Consider the following 16,732-nt stretch of genomic DNA (forward strand, 5'->3'; position numbering starts at 1 on the left):
ACCGAATTCGTCCATGACAGGAAGAACCAAAAGAGATCAATTTGCTGCGCCATAGAGGTCATATATCTCACGAAACCTGGGCAAGCGAAACTCCAATCCTACCTCATAACCTTTCCGACGCTCGCGGATATTTCGGAACCCTTTACGCCTGAGCATCGCAATGGTTGCTGACAATCGAAAATCAGCGATGCAGGAAAGAGTTGTGTTCAGCCTGGCGAAGCATTTTCTTGTCGTGGATTTGTGTTCCGAGTCTATAAAACCACAGTGCAGTAGCCATATGGACAAGGTACTAGAATGCAACGTTATTATACTCGCGCTGGTGAAAGAAGCCCATCTATACTACGTACTCTCATCGATTCCAATTACCTAGTATATATTGTTAGTTTCGCTATTAATCTCTTTGATTTTAAAGCCATTTCGCATACTTCCGCAAGAAAGACAAGTAATCGCTGCAAGGCGAAGGCTTTTTGATGTCATTCAAGTTTAGAAATATTCCCCGTTTAGAAAAATGTCCCCAAGATAACATGTATGCGCGACTGCTTGGGTGCTCGGGGCTCGCGAGTATAGCTCCGTGAAGCGCGACCTCTCATGGCTGCTAAGGCGTCATATTTCGGCATCGGTTTATTTCGAAGTACATGACTTCACTGTGACCTCAAGTTGTAGCGCGCGTGATTCCTTTCCACGCCACACAACTACAAATATAGACTCGGGTTCTCAGCTGAAAACCCGGCATCCCGAAAATAAAAATATAAACCCAAATGCGGATGAAATCATGCGTGTCGTAACGAGTCGATGTGCCTTCCTGAAAAACGCGAGGGCAAAGTTGAGAAAGTTGGGGCAACAGAGCCTTTTGTCGAGCGAGACCGTTTGGCAGGAACCGCGCCCCCGAAAACCCTTTCGCACCGCGCGGCAGGTCCCCAAGATAACATGTATGCGCGACTGCTTGGGTGCTCGGGGCTCGCGAGTATAGCTCCGTGAAGCGCGACCTCTCATGGCTGCTAAGGCGTGCCCGGCAGACAGACGATGATCGGGATCATGCTTCAGGATGCAAGGCCAAAGCAGCGTTCTCCCGGCGCGAAAAAAAAGCCGCATGCGCACACACACAAAGAAGAATTATATGTATATATAAAAAAAAACAAATATACACAAAAATGAAGAGTTAGGGCTCCTTGCGCATTTGCTTGTAACGGCAGCCGGAGACTAAATGCTTTCTGCTCCGCTAAACACGCGAAGCTCCAATCTGGCCGCGCAGAAGGACTCCCTCGCGAATCATGCCTTCTCTAAACGGGCGGTTTCCTGCGGCTCTTTCTTACAGCTGGTCTTTCCTTCTGTTTTCTTGCCAAATGTATCGGAGGGCCATTTCTGAACCCCCAACCCTTGCCTCACCAAAATGTGCGCCGTCTCTCGAATCGTTCTTTATGCGGCCTTATGATGGCACTGGAGGAAAAAAAAAAGGTAATAAATGGGAAGAACCGCTCAGCAATTATGGATGAGAAAACTTGAGGGCCGGCGAACGCTATCATTCGCTCTTTCGCGAAGTTTCAAAGACGCCGTACGAATCGAAGCGTGCAAGGAAGCCAAACCACCGAGATGGCACTCGTTCACGCGCGGCCGTGCTTGCGGCCCTTTCCCATGGCTCGTCTCGCGCGCTCTCTCCTTCTCGTGCCCGACGCCCCGATGGCGATGCCACTGTAGCGATGCCGTCGAGGGAGGACGCGACTTATTTTCTTTTTTCGCATGACAAGATTTCTTCGCCTCGCCACGCATAACAGTCATGACGGCCAGGGCGCAGGCGCGGTCTTGCCGTTCGTTTCCTGCTGACCTAACATGGCGAGCATCGGGCGAGGAATAGGAAGGCCCCCCAATATTGTATCAATTCGCCACTTTTCCTTTTAACATCTTGAGTCGAAGTAAGAAGCATGTCGCCTTTAGTGGTCTGTTCGCTATGATAAAATTTTGATGACGCATGGACAAAGAGTTGGTTGACTGCAGCCCGCTAAAAGATGAGAAAAAAAAAAAAAAAACGGAAGAACGGCTGCACGAAACAAAAACCCAGAAAATTAAAACGCGCGTTAGCTGCGTGAAACGACCGAACGAAGAGAAATGGGAAATGACTACGAGGGTCACAAGAATAGGGAGGAGGTCTGCTGATGATTCCCGAAAAAAATTCAACAAGCATCCCGAAAGAGAAGAAACTCATATTCCACTCCTGGCTCCCTCTCTCCCTCCTTCGCCGGCACAGAACATTTCCTTCCTATAAATCGCCCATCGTTTTAATTGCAATCTGGTGCTTCAACAATGGCTCAAGTCAGCGGAAAATGAGGGAAGACAGGAAAGTTGGGGAAGCGTCGGCGCCTTCAAAGTTGAAAAGAGCGCTCTTCTCCACACTTGAGGAGCGCGGCAAAGAAAGTGGATAGAGAAGTGAAACAGACGGCTAGGAGTGACGTGCTGTAGGCCAGCAGGCATAAGCACATACAAAAGGCCTTAAAATTCAGCCCTCAAATTCGCTCTGAGCGAAATTCGCGTGGAAAGAGAGAGAGAGAGAGAGAGAGAGAGAGAGAGAGAGAGAGAGAGAGAGAGAGAGAGAGAGAGAGAGAGAGAGAGAGGCATATCATGAAAGGGAAAATATGGTGAGTATGGATAATATGTTGATGGGAAAGGAGACAAACCCCAGCCAGAAAAAAGGAAAGAAACGATCACAAGGGAAGGGAAAACATTAACGGTATTTTTTGTGGTAGAAATTATCATAAACTCCTTGTAATATCAAGCAAATAATCGCATCAAAACAAGGCAGATCGCACACATGCCGCGTGGCCTCTGCCTCGTGGCCTTACTCTTTGTCCGCGTGAAATGGTCCGGGGAATTCTTGTCGCGTAGTCTCCGATCGGGTTAGGGCCGCTGGTGCGGCGCCAACCATGAAGCTGAGCGGTTCGCTGTGGCCCTCATGCGCCCTGCTTGCGTTCGGCGAGGACGGCGTGCCGCTGAGGCGCGACGAGCCGGGACGCGGAGGAATGCAGGGCGGCGGGAACGGAGAAATTTCAAGAGCAGAAATATAATTCCGGCGACTAGCAGAAATGGTGCGAGAGCAGCTGCGAGATGTATCCTTTTTTTTCAATGACTAAAATATGTTACCCTCTCGATGAACGTTAGAATAATTTCGGATAAACTGAGCCTCGGCAAAATACCGATGGCCAAGACTAGCAGGTACTTCGTATGCCTGTAGAGAAAGTTAGCTTCATGGAAAAGCACAGAGCCTGCCAAGCTTCGCCTTTAATGATATGATGCGATAGCGGTAATGAATCGCGTTTGTGATTCCTGTTGCAGACGCAGATACTTCTTCGTATTTCGCTATCAAAATCAATATATGAAAGGCCGAATGCAATACCTATCATCAGCGAGCTTTAACCAAACCGCGCTATAAAGCTGCATAGTCTGTAGCGTTATCGTGGCTTACTTGTATACCTAGGGGTTTGAATCCTGACTAATTGTTCAAGTTATCTTTACCGCACAATCGATTCACTTTAAGAATTAAAGGTCCCGATGATGTTTAAGTAAGGTTGTGACCTGACTGCAATTAATACGACGTTTTAATATCCTGAAACAAACTAGTTACTGCCCTGAGACTGTTTTAAGGCGAACGCCTTTAGCGGCACAGAGAACGAAATCCCGTGCGCGAGAGTTGTGCGAGAGATCGGTCATATTCCGTGAAACTCCGCGAGATGTGTTCTTGTCTAGCGTTACTGCCATTTACAATCCCACACTTAAACACGCACTCCAAGGAACGCCACGCGACAGGAGCGATGGTGTACCGTCCAACAACACGTGAAGGAGAATTGTGTAACAGATACAATCGATTCTCCACGCCATGAGTATAAAAGAGTAGCAAAAAAGAGCATCTGTCGCAACCGCAATGCTGTCTAAATCCTTCTAACAATAGATTCGAGTCTCGTATTCTGAACCTATGGTCATGTGCCGCGTCCCTATGGCCGAAAAGCTGCTTTAATCACAAAGTCGCAAAGAGGTCGCGCATTGTCCCTTGTCTCAAATCAGTAAGCCCGAATCGCTTTGTGCTATAGGAACTTCTCATCACTAGAAATCTGAAGGTAGAGCACGATGTTTAGCAAGGGAATAAGGCCAGAACAACTGTACGTACTGATGGGATGTACCGGACATGCACTTTCTGATCAAAAAAAAAAAAGAAAAGAAACAACAACTTCTCGTCGGGTTCTTGAGGATGCTACTTCTGCCGTGGGCCTGTGGACTCTCCGTTTCACCGAAATATGTCTAAAACTTAGAATGGTTCAATGCTGCTGAACCGAATGTGAAGCGGAAGCATTAGCTGCGGGTGACCGAGCGTTCTTGTCTTTTTTTTTCTACTTCTATTTCTTCTTCTCCTCCTCTTCTTCTTCCTTTTTCTCTTTTCTTCTTCGCTCTCTTCCTTTTCTTCTTCTTCTAGTAGCTACACCTCTTTACGACGTAGCTGCGGCCATCGGAGGTCTCGCTTGGCTGTCGTAGTGTTGCTTTCGCAACAAAACAGCGGGTAACATCGTTTCATTCTCGCGCTAACCGATAAAAGGTAGAAGTCTTTGTTTTGTCCCTGAAGCTTTTCACGAGCACAGAAAGTGAGCTCCTGATTGCAGGCGGTCTTTACGACTGTGCAATATTGGGGAAGGGAATCTTATGGCACTTCCCTCATCTCGGTGCACGATCTAACTACTCTAGGACCGATTTCGAGCACAAATGAAAACTCACGCAAAACTTGGCCTCATCCAATCAAAACGTTTTTCCTGGGATGTCCGTTAAAAATTCGAACTCGAAATCGCAAATACCGGTTCATGAATTCGATTCTTGCAAATAATGATGTCCTCACTGTCATTTAAACATTGGTGCCTACACTAAACTTCCACTTTGAAAAAAACTAGATCATTCTGGTTTGCATGTATTGCAATGACTGATATATAATTATCATATTGCTGCCAGCTAGCACACTGGTTAGTTGTGGTCAATACAGATCTTGCACCCACTCTCCTGATTTGTTGTATTTGCTCTACAAATGCAATCCCTATATCTTCAGCCTTCCCCTCCTCTCCCGTGAATGGGCCTCCGTCATGGTGGTCTTGGGTTAGCGAAAATGATAAAAATATTGGGTCGCATGAACTGTTCAGAAGCAAAGAGCCACATGACTTATTTGCACTTAGTCATGCTATCCATAATGGACAACACACCTAGGTTAAATTAAAAAAAAAAAAAAAAACAGATGAACTATAGGGTCTTAGAACACATGAGTAATGAGCATGCAGGGAACGCGTTGAAGAAGCGCCAGAGAAGAAATGACACACGGCAAAAGCTCCAAAATGTGCTTGAAAGAAGAAGATAAAAAGAGCCGGATAGTGAAAGCACCACACACACACAAAAAAAAAAAATGAACAAGAAAAACCAAGCTTTCCCTTGAAGAGCACAAGAAAACGGTTGGATTCCCGAAGTACAACCCGAAGACACTGTACACGCATCACTTTCTATACTAGGAAACGCTGGCCAGCGCCAGGCTGCCGGGGTGAGGCGAATCGGCATTCGATGCACGCCCGGCCAATTTGTACAAACTTGCAGTCGCCGACGTAGCCTTCACAGATGCGGGCATGATCCGCTGCGCTACCCGAAACGCCGCATCTCTATTCGGCCCTGTGGCTGCGGCCGCTCCAGAACAATCTGGCAACATAGGGGGCCGAATTTGCCAACTACAGTGTATGTATGTAATATGAAAGCCCAAAAAGGCGAGAAAAACGAAGCAAAAGAAAATGATAAAAAGAAAGCTAGCAGTGATACAAGAGTGTTGCTTGAGGGGAGCGCGGAAGCAGGCTGCCCGTACTTTTTGAGCCTCTTGAGTAAATGTGTGTCCGAGAGAGTCTTTGTTGCTATCGTTCGTAACGTCCCAATGGCCGCGGTGGTCAGTCCAGTCACGTCGATGACACTTTCCCCAGCCGCTCTCTGCCGAGGCGGGTATGGGGACGAAATGCGGTCGTCTGTATCGTACTGTGCAGTAGGGCGACGCCTGAGAGTGGCTCCCCGAGCTCCCTTGTTTTGTTTTCACTTAGCGCGTCACGTAGGGTTTGCCCGTAGCCTGAGTGCTTGGTACCAGGAATTCCGTGGACTGGGTTAATGAAATCGTCTTGTTTCTATAATCCTTTTTATCGCGATCCACTTGGCCTTGTGTGTTGCCAGACCTTATCACAAAGCGAGATATGCATGCAATATGAAGCAGTCGCCGAGTTGCAACTAATCAGCCGTCCATGTGCACGAACCGTCACCTTCGCAAACTCATTGTTTTCACGCGCTGCTGAGGACTGGAATGGCCTTCCCGAAGAGATTGTAACAACAACCTGTCCAATAATCTTCGCACGAAAAGTCTACAGCTATTTATCGTCATAACACATGACTTTGTACCATCTCATCCAAAATTTGAATCCACCCCTTATGTAATGCCCCTCGAAAGGGGTCTTTAAGGAAATAAAAATGAAATGAAATGAAATTGGCATCCTCGCAATTTGTAAGCCTGCACCGTGTTCGTTGTCACAGGTCCCTTTCTAGTTATCAGAAATAGTAACCTTCCAGTTTAATTGTCGCAATAACAAAAACAAATGTGCCTTGCTGCACCTCAAATTCACTATGAAAAATCCACCAAATTATGAACGATAAAGTATAAGCATCACAAAGCGCCAATAATGATTTTTATGCGCACTCAAGCAGGTGAGAGACGACCTCAAGTTCCTCAGTGAGCGTCGCGTAATAAAGTTCTTCCGATTGAACTTAACGTAACTCAGCTTAGCGAGTTGAAGGTAGACAGGAAAACATTTGCGTTGCCATGGGTGGCTCTTGTCGGGGCTTATGTTGCAGGCTGTCTACCGCGGCGGCTGCGTTTCGATGGAGGCTAAACGAAGAGGCGTCCGTGTGCTGTGCGATGTCAGTGCACGTTAAAGAACCCCAGGTGGTCGAAATATCCGGAGTCCTCCACTACGGCGTCTCTCATAGCCTGAGTCGCTTCGGGACGTTAAACCCTACAAACCAAACCAAACATCTTCCTCGCAGCGATGCTCGGCTAATCGCTGAGATGAGGGGATCACTAACAAAAACAAGTAAAGGGAATGACGGTTGCCTGCTACATCGGAAAGAGAGGTTTTGTGGGAAGGGCACAATCACTCGATCAATTTTCGGCAGACACCTCAGACGCGCGATTAGGGAAGGTACGGAGGTGAAAGAAGTAAGAGAGAATGAGATGACGCAGTGGAAAGGTCCACGATAATGTGTACGAAGCTCTTCTAAGTTCACCTTCAGCGAAACGCGGCAGCCGCAGCTCCACCCGCGTGCCAGGATGTGACGGAGAGAGAGAAAATTTTATTAGTTCATTCAGTCACTCAGCTAGTAAATCAATCAATCAATCAATCAATCAATCAATCAATCAATCAATCAATCAATCAATCAATCAATTAATCAATCGCAATATTTTAGTCTCAAAAACAGTCACAAAAACTGTCGGTGAAATCCGGGCTGCTCTTGCAGGACGGGCAAGTGTGCTGATAAATTTTTCACCTTATACATAAAAGCAAGCCCATAAGGAACCATGTGATACAGTGAAGCAAAGGAGGCGAAGGAGTAGTCGAGTGCATCGCTGTAGGCATAGACGAAAGGCAGTAAGTACTCTAGAAAGAACGTTCGAGCTCCAGTCTTTCATCGGCCGTTGTTCAGTTTTTATGGCAGCACTGATTCCACATGTAGTGCAAACCAGTTTCGTGTTTGGAAAAATATTTGTAAACGCTAATAATGTTATATAATGTTCCTAGTAGCGGTGCTGAGGGTCCTATCCCTGGCAGTGACAAGGGACTTAATAAATCGGTGTCCACTCGTGGTGGCGTCTTGGTATACTGTTCACACTTAGTGATGACCATCGTTTCGAGAAATATTACCGCGAAGGGCAGACGTTAGTGTGGTATTGCTGAGATACCAACACGGAGTCCTTCAATGATCAATTTTGGTACTTCTACTGTTTTTAATATACGTCAACGACATAACTACATGATGCTAGGATCCCCTCAGCTAACATGTATGCAGATAACACTAACATATTTTTTACTGGAGCAACAAACGTATGTCTAGAAAGACTGTTATTGATTACTTATTAAAGTCCTTCACGTGGCTGCAAGCCAGGTGCAGAGGCCTAAATGTAACAAAGGCCTAAATGTATAGGCCTATGGTGACAAATGTATAAGCCCAATTGTAGCAAAATCTAAATATGTAATCCTCAAACTCATCAGTAAGCGAGACCTCATCACTTCTATTATCATCAGATATGAAGGTAACCTGCTGCAGGAGGTTCCTGAGCAGAAATTTCTGGAGGTTTGGTTTAGCAGTGATCTTTCATGAAACACCCACATCGATAGCCTTATGTCTGATTTGTCACGACTCACGAGTTACTGGTTGTCTTTACAGAATTCAACACTTAATCCCATCTTGGCTGAAGAAAACCCTGTATTACTCTCTTTTCTATTCAAGAATAACCTATTGTATATTAGTTCGAGGCCCAACAACTGATTACAATTACAAAAGCTTAATTACTTTACAGAAGTAGGTATTGCGTATATAAGAAAATTGGCATGATGCTAAACATAAACTAAGAACTTACCCACTCTTTCTTAAATACAGTATACTGAAGGCAGATAACTTACTACATTAAACTGCTGCAATAGGTACGTAGGGAGCGTTTGCACAACGCTCCTAGAGACAAAGTAAGCTTGTACACAATCAGGTACCGTGAAAAAGGTGCCTATAACCAGAAAAAATTATGTCGCCAAACACTGTCCTTCCGGGTTAAAAAAAAACAAACAAACAAAAAGCTCAACAGAAGAGATATTCCCATGAATTACTATCAGCCCTTTTCTGCATTTAAGAAAGACTGCAAGAGAGTTCTTTTATTTAGTGTTATTGTATATTCTCAGCAATATTGCTGATTGCGCATGCTTTTGCTGATTTGTTGGCCAGTGTTTGTTTCTTAGTTTGCTTCCCAGTGCGTTATTGTAATTAAATCGTTTCTCTGGTGTATATATTTGATTGCGCTGTTTGTTTACATGACCTGTTGTTTAAGATGTCAGAATATCTCATCACTCTGAAGTAGGTTTTCGTACTGTGTATTTTTGTTTTTATATTTTTTTATTTGCGCGTTTGTTATACTCACCGTAAAATTGTACCCCTTAAGTGTCCTCATGCTATTCATATATACTTGCATATATATTTTGCACACATTTGCACACAAATGCCACTATTGTTTTTTTTTTTCTTTATTTTTTCCATTTTATTTTCTGATCAAGGATACTGTTGTGTGCCAGCGCGCCGTAATATTATATTTCCTATGCTTACTGATCATGTAGCAGAGGGCTGAGGGCCAGTCAGATGACCGAGCCTTAGCCTCAGCCTTTTCTTAGACAAACGTCCTAGAAAGAAAGAAGAAGCTGCTGTACTCGCAGCTGCCTGATGTTTGTGGAGTACGCTGTGGCTGCTTTGCTTTGCTCTAGTGCCTATTTCGCCGTGATTGTGGTTAGGGACGTTCGTCTAAGCCTTCAGGGTGTGACCTTATATCACCAAATCTTCCACAGACTTCTGTTTCAAAACCTACTGCTGCTTTGATTGCATATATTGATAATAAATCTATCTGCAAAGTCGTGCCTGTCTGCATTTCTTGCACGTCTATAGGTAAACTGCAGCCGATGCCATATATGTCCTTCAATGCCACATGGCAATGAGCAGGAATGGTGTTTTTATTTTTGCTTTTGTTTTTGCCGAATTTAGGTCTTCGGAAAGATAAGATTATGACATTCCTCTGATATTCTTTGTTGAATAGGGTTTTCTTTTCTACGTTGCGCTAATTTGCGTACAAGATAGTTTAAGTGTTTGCCGTCTTTCTTGCGATACTTGCATCGCCATGGCGAAAAATTGTAGTTGATGGGAGCTTTGTCAAACCGCATAATGTGGCTTTTTACTCCCATTTGTTTCCTCAAGTGTGTGCTGTTTGCTTGTAAGAATAAGAGAAAAAAAGAAAGGAATACTAGCTCGCAGTGTCAATTGCGGCAGTTACCAAATGTTTCGAAATCTGATGAGCGGACCCAGGTGATATATCTTCTGGAAACTGGTGGACCTAGACACGGGAGATCCTGCGCAAGAGCACCATTGCGGTAACCGCGTGGCTGCGTTCTGGCGCTGTTCATTTCGCTTGCCTCAAGGAAAGTTTCAAATAGGCTCATAAAGCCTGGTTACGGGACAATGGCTGCTATCAGAGAGACATTCTTCCGAGTAGTTTCAATCTTTTGAGAGGTTTTAAAAGGCGGTTGTTTCAATCAAGGGAAGACAGTACTGTAACTTACCGGAACTGCTATATATATATTGGCGGGTGTCTTTTTCGTTACGTCGCATTTACGCTACGCATATTCAGCTCGTTCGATCGAAAAGCGTTCACCGTAACCCCAGTTTGAGCTCAGGGGTTATCGTGAGTTGTCGGAAAGGTCAGAACGTGACAGGAAAAATGAAAGCCTGACAGCCAAAGGCTAGGTAATGGAAGGAAAATGTGGTGGGTAATTGGCGGTTAATACTAAAGCCATTTTTGGTTGATTAATTATCGACAATGTAAAAATTCATTTTTGAAATAAAAGAAAAAACTGAACGTAAAAATAAAAATAATGAAGGTAACAAAGGAAACTAAAGACTGCCGAGTCGTTGCGTCGGAGTCTGTCGTATACAGCTAAGCAATTCAATGTGAAGAACCGTCGCGTCGTTGTCCGTCACAACTAAAGCTGAAAGTGATGAGTCATTGTGTCGTAGTCCATCGTACTAAAAGCGCTGAGTCATCGCGCCATAATCCGTCGTAGCCGAACAGTGTAGATGAAACAAATGATCGCGCGCCCTCACGCCCACTTTTTAGGCAAAGTTTAAGCTTCCCCTTAATTATTTCGCTAAATGCACATGTGAAGAAGACCTTTAAAAACGGTATCCATACACATGATGCTTAGTCTAGTTTCAACCATACTTACCGAATCTGTCAATGCCTGGAGTTTCTCAACGTATTGCTAACCCACTGTAAACTGTTGTCATATCGAGACGTTGTCTTCAACAATGAACATTTGTCAGCGCCGTTTCAAGCTAATGGCTTGTGTTGGTTTTTCTCCCGATGTCACCTTTATAAACAGTGAAACAAGTCTTGCGTGGACGCATGTGTTTAGCTTTCACACGACATTTTCCTCCGATGACCCAGCAGGGCAGGTAATAGCTTATTTATCACCACTGTGAGATAGAGGATATTAAGAAAATTTTCTACCATTAATAATGTTTTGCAGGGGATGGATTTAGTGCCCCCTTTGAGCGCATATATTGGTTGTATAATTGCATTGCACAGCTCGATCAGTAATAACCCTTCATTTAATTCTCCCTTGTTTCGCAACAAATATCTTTATTCCTGAAAGGGTACACGAAAATTGTATCGCATTGTAAAATATTTATAGATTCTGTGCAATTCACTGGAACTTAGACATATTAAGAGTCGCACAATGCCCACATATGTTCTGATATATTAAGATCCAGATGCCAAATATCTATAAATACAAATAAGAATATAAATACGAATGACCATAACAGATACGAATATCAGGAAGCAATATAGTGCCGTGGGTAACACAGGGATACAGAAGCGCCAAATGGTAGTTAGCGCTTACGGTGCAGAAATTGTATATGCCATGTCGGCGACGTAAATAATAAGGTATGCATATAAGTTAATAATTTGATTTTAGTTCCATTAAAATGTTCCGCATATTGTAGATACAAATTAGGGTAATGTTTTATCGATAACACAGAGGGTTAAGAGCACTGTGCGGCGCCAGAGGTGTTCCTTTCTTGATGAAAGTAGAGTTGAGCCAATAATAATCCTACAGGGTCACGAGGCGGGTCGCTAAATCATGCATATAGGCTTGAGAAGGCAGTAGATCTCGGGGAAGTCACTTAATACGTATAAAATGCGGGATACGTGCCGCGAGGTGTTGGATGTCCTAAATATTCCTGGGCAGCAGCTGACCCGTCGGAACAACCAAACTGCTTGCACGGCGTCAGTACGAATGAGAGCGCGGGCCGCAGGAGGCATATAGTTGCGACGGTCACGGAGTAGAGAGCTTCTTGAACTGCAACGAGCTGAGCCCAAAATGTTGTAGTAGGTTCCACAGTTGAAACAAGGAGGTCTGGTTAAGGTCACGTCTACAGGGCAGTAGACTGCTGTTCTTGATTCGCAGCCCTGGATGCTTGCGTCCACGTATACAGCGATGGAATCTTGAGGCTGGTGAGCCTCTTGCTCTTCCAATCTCTGCCCAAGCGACAATGCCGGGTTGATAGAAGGTGGTCTGCGACTATCTCTTGGCTTGCTTTCGCTTAGCTGCACAAACATCTAGGGAATAAGAGTGGGCGCTGGCGGTTGAAGAATTGAGTGCGTATTTGCATAAGACATCAGCGTTTGCGTGGCGTGCGATAGATTGGCTTTAGGTCTGTGAGCATCACGGCGCTGCTGCACCAGCTCGTTGATGGTGTTGATCTGCACATTCTTTTGTAAAGCCAACAGTGATGTGATGCGTGGAAGGTATGTAACCGTTCACTGCCTCAAGGCGATCCCATTGGGCTTTTGTAATGTGTTGAAGCTGGACGATAAACAATACGTGGCTGCAGAACTGCCCTCACCAATAGGCGTGTAAGAGACGAACCAGCGCCGCCTGATTTAGGAGAAATTCTTCTAATCAAGCCCAATGTCTGTTCCAGAATTCCAAGCAGGGACTGGCTCTAATTGGTGAATCGTGAAACGCAAAATTTGTACACTCAAACTAATTTCCCTCGTTAATAAGTGCGTGCTTACTGCCGAATAAGAGCAATAAAAACTAATTCCGCTCTATATTTCGATGTGCCCGAACCTAAGTATGCTCGTGATCATGGGACACTTGAGTGACATTAACACTAAATGAAAAATTGGAGTTTTACTTCTCATATAAGCGGTATAAATGCACTTTATTGGGTTCAGATAGAAGGCCCATTACAAAAGTCGTTGGAGGCGGTGTGTGCAGTCTCGCTGGAGAGGAGAAAAAACGAAGAGGAAGTAGCAGAATGAAGAGAGAGAGAGAGCGCAGAAGCGACGCTGTGTACCTCCAGAGAAACCCTCGTAGCCAGTCAGAGTCGAGAAGATGGGTTGGTGGAAAAGGGACGCGCCCTGTCATACTGTGGTTGTAGTATGGATTAGAAAAGTGGAACTATGGTGCGGAGTGTCGCCCTATGATTTCATAACTGGATCACCGCACGCGCTCCCGTGGTCAAGTCTAGATTTCTCAGGCGTTACTTTTAATCGTGACTCAACTGTGGAATATTGTGAAATGTTATGAACGCAATGAGGAGCATAATTTATTTTAACCTTTGTCCTAAGATCACACCGACTAATGACGATTGCCATATAAAGCAAATAGGATGCAATTTTTATTATGAATACATAAAAAAAGCAACCTCTCCGAGGGACATAGATATATTCATTGTTAAGCCGAAATTGTACAATATGAACGGGAAAGTATAGTGCGTTCGTAACCAATTTCCCTTTGAGAAAAAAATGGGTTTGTCCAGAATTTCGGGGCGTGAGCTCGTCAGCAGCAGGACTGTTCCATCTGGTGTGAGAAATAATGCTCACGTATTCCCTGCCTCATCAATCGCATTGGTGTATCCTAATAATTCTGTTTTCGATTAATGAGAATTGTTTCCTCTTCCGCATGGGGTTTTAAATGGAACAGGGAAAATGAAAGTGATTCTTGAGGGGGAACACAATTTTTATATTGCCCGAACACTGCTCGCACCAGTAGCAAGCCCGCTCTTAATAGTGTCCTTCTTGACTTGAGCCGGGGCAAGAACTCTGCGCTACGGAGGCACAGGGGCGATTTGGTTTATGGCGCAGCGTGGGAATATGCCGCTGCAGTAAGATCCCACGCCCGTTCATTTTCGCTTTCACTGATTCATTCGCACTGCTCAACGGCCTCGCTCAGAGGAAGAGTTCCGGATTGGTCGAGAGGGTCTCGACGTCACAGGCGCTGAAGGTCATTTAAATATCAGGTAAATTACGAAGATAAGTTATCAACGCGACTAAAACGTCATTTCAGATACAAGAATTTAAAGTAAATTTATTGCAGGGAAAGGAGAATTTGGGCAATTGGACGGTAAGAAACCTGATAGACACCTCCAAACCCAAATAGGCCCCACGAAAAACCCTCCAAAACCTAATTCTACGCATTTCATTTTATTATTTCACCTGTAAGCAATACAACCAATATTCAATATTTAGTAGAAAACATTTCATTTTTTTTTTCTCTAGAACATCCGACAACGAATGCTTTAATACTCATGGATATCCCGCTTGCCTTCTACAGGTTTAAATTTAAGTTTCAAAAGTACACCTTTCTTTTCTGCCTACAAGCTGCTACCTGAAGGCACTGTCACTCGCGAAAGGTCGTCGTTGACCTACTTTATCATGGTTTGCCGCGCACTCTTCGGATTCGCTCATACCGTCCACTATAGTCGGGATTCCAGCACTGCTGCCAACGTATACACATTCATATCGCGGTAATCGTTTGAATCACATTTGCGAGTAGTTTTTAGATTAAACAGCATTAGACTGCATTCGGAGCTAAGCTCAAGATGTCATTCGTAATATCAATTCACATTAGCTACCCTTTTTAGAATTGATAATGATTAGAGCAAGACTCCTGCGTTTTACCTATGTGTTTTCCCAGAGCAGCATGAGATTGGAGCGAGAAGACTCGATCGGACAGTTCTGAGAAGGCACCTTCTATGCGGACGGCGTAAACATACGGGTTACGCAAGGATCCTTCGCGCAGAAGGAAGAATCTGTGCGAGCAGACATTGACCTAATCTTTTATAGGTGTTCGCCCAAGAGAACGGCCTTCAATGCTCCCTGGAGAAATCCAAACTTATCAGGCTACAAAGAACAATTGCAACTCTCCTGTAGCTCCTAGAGAAATTGAATTTTACCTCGGAGACCATAAAATTCAAGCAAACCACAAGATTAGAGTTTTGGGGCTATGGCTGCAAAAATAATTTTAGAGTGGATCATACGATTAAGACTGCAAAAGCCATAGTCAATCAGATTTCAAGAATGATTAGAAGGATAACCGGGTATCGTAAAAGGATGAGGGAGGAAGCCCGTCCGCCTAGTCTAATCCCTGGTCGTAAGCAGGAGCACCTACGGGCTCCCCTATCGAGAGATTAGAATCATTGATAGAAAGGCCATTGCCACCATCATAAGCGGAGCCTGTAAAACTGCCCTGTTTCCCCCGCCCCCCCCCCCCCCCCCCCCAAACGCATCAATGAAATGTATAGTTTGGCACTCGGGGTACACAACCGCTTCGAGAAGCTCAGGGAGACGGTATATATCGGAAACAACGCCTAAACGAAACCTAGGCGGGTAGGGAAATCCTGACGAGATTGGGACTATGGTATGAATTAACCACTATTGAGGACACGTCCTAAGTACAGACAACCACAAGAGAGAAGATCTACTTAGATCCGACACCCAGACACATGCATCATGAGCGGCAGAAGGGTCGACGGAAAGCCAGAGCCCACGCCCTCGCAAGGCGACTATACATCAAAAGATCCATATGCGGTCTACGTATAGGAATCGGGGACTATGCCGAGCCAAACAGGTTCACGATAGCTGTGGCCTCCTATAATCACGTGGACTCGGTGGCATTGCATCGGCCAGACACGCTAAAATGCCTCACCTTTGCCTTGTGCAGCTGCTGATCTTGTTTTGTTCCTGGCCATCCGTTTCCATCCCCAGTGGCGAGGTGTACTGTTCCGCTGCGACTTCGCAGTCCCGGGAGCCCGCCGTTTCCGAAGAAATGCTGTTCCAGCTACATCGCCTGTCGTCAACGCAGGAACCACCCGCCCCAGACCCGCACTCATGCTCTGTTGCACCATCCGCGGAACCACCTTTCTGCGCACCCTCTCCGCGCCTTACATAACCATCATCGTCACCGCATAAAAGCCTCCCCGTAGTCAGCACTTTCTTCAGTGGACTCGGCGGCATTGCATCGGCCAGATACGCTCACCTTTGCCTTATGCAGGTAAACAATTGTTACACCTTTTACGCAAAGCGAACTAGAATTATGCTGGACTAATCGTGATGCCGAGTCCACATTGCTGTGCTGTTCTTTCAATTGAATGTGCACATGTACTAATCAATCTTTTGATCCAGTGTGGGGATGTCGAGCTTAATCCTGGCCCTTCCGGCACTCGCTCTGGCGGGGGTGATAAGGGCAACAGTAGTGATGAGAATGACATGCTGCTCGCACTGAACGATATTAAAGCCGGGCAAGAAACGCTTTTAAATGAAATGAAAGCTATACGTGCTAAATTGGCTGAATATGACAAAACCTTCGACGAAATTAAAATAAGGTTTACAAAAGTTGAAGACGACTGCGCTTCATTGAGCACTCTGAAAGTCCAGCTTGATAATGTCCAATGTCTGGCTGAAAACAATTCGCAAAAAATAAAATCTATGATGCATAGAGTAGATGACGCTGAAAACCGTGCCCGTCGATCTAACCTTGTGTTCTTTGGCCTTAAAGACACCGACCGCGAAACGTGGGTGGAGTCAGAAAAATTGATA

The sequence above is a fragment of the Amblyomma maculatum genome, chromosome 2 (genome assembly GCF_055883805.1).
Source record: "Amblyomma maculatum isolate TAMU_Amacu chromosome 2, ASM5588380v1, whole genome shotgun sequence".
Taxonomy (NCBI): domain Eukaryota; kingdom Metazoa; phylum Arthropoda; class Arachnida; order Ixodida; family Ixodidae; genus Amblyomma; species Amblyomma maculatum.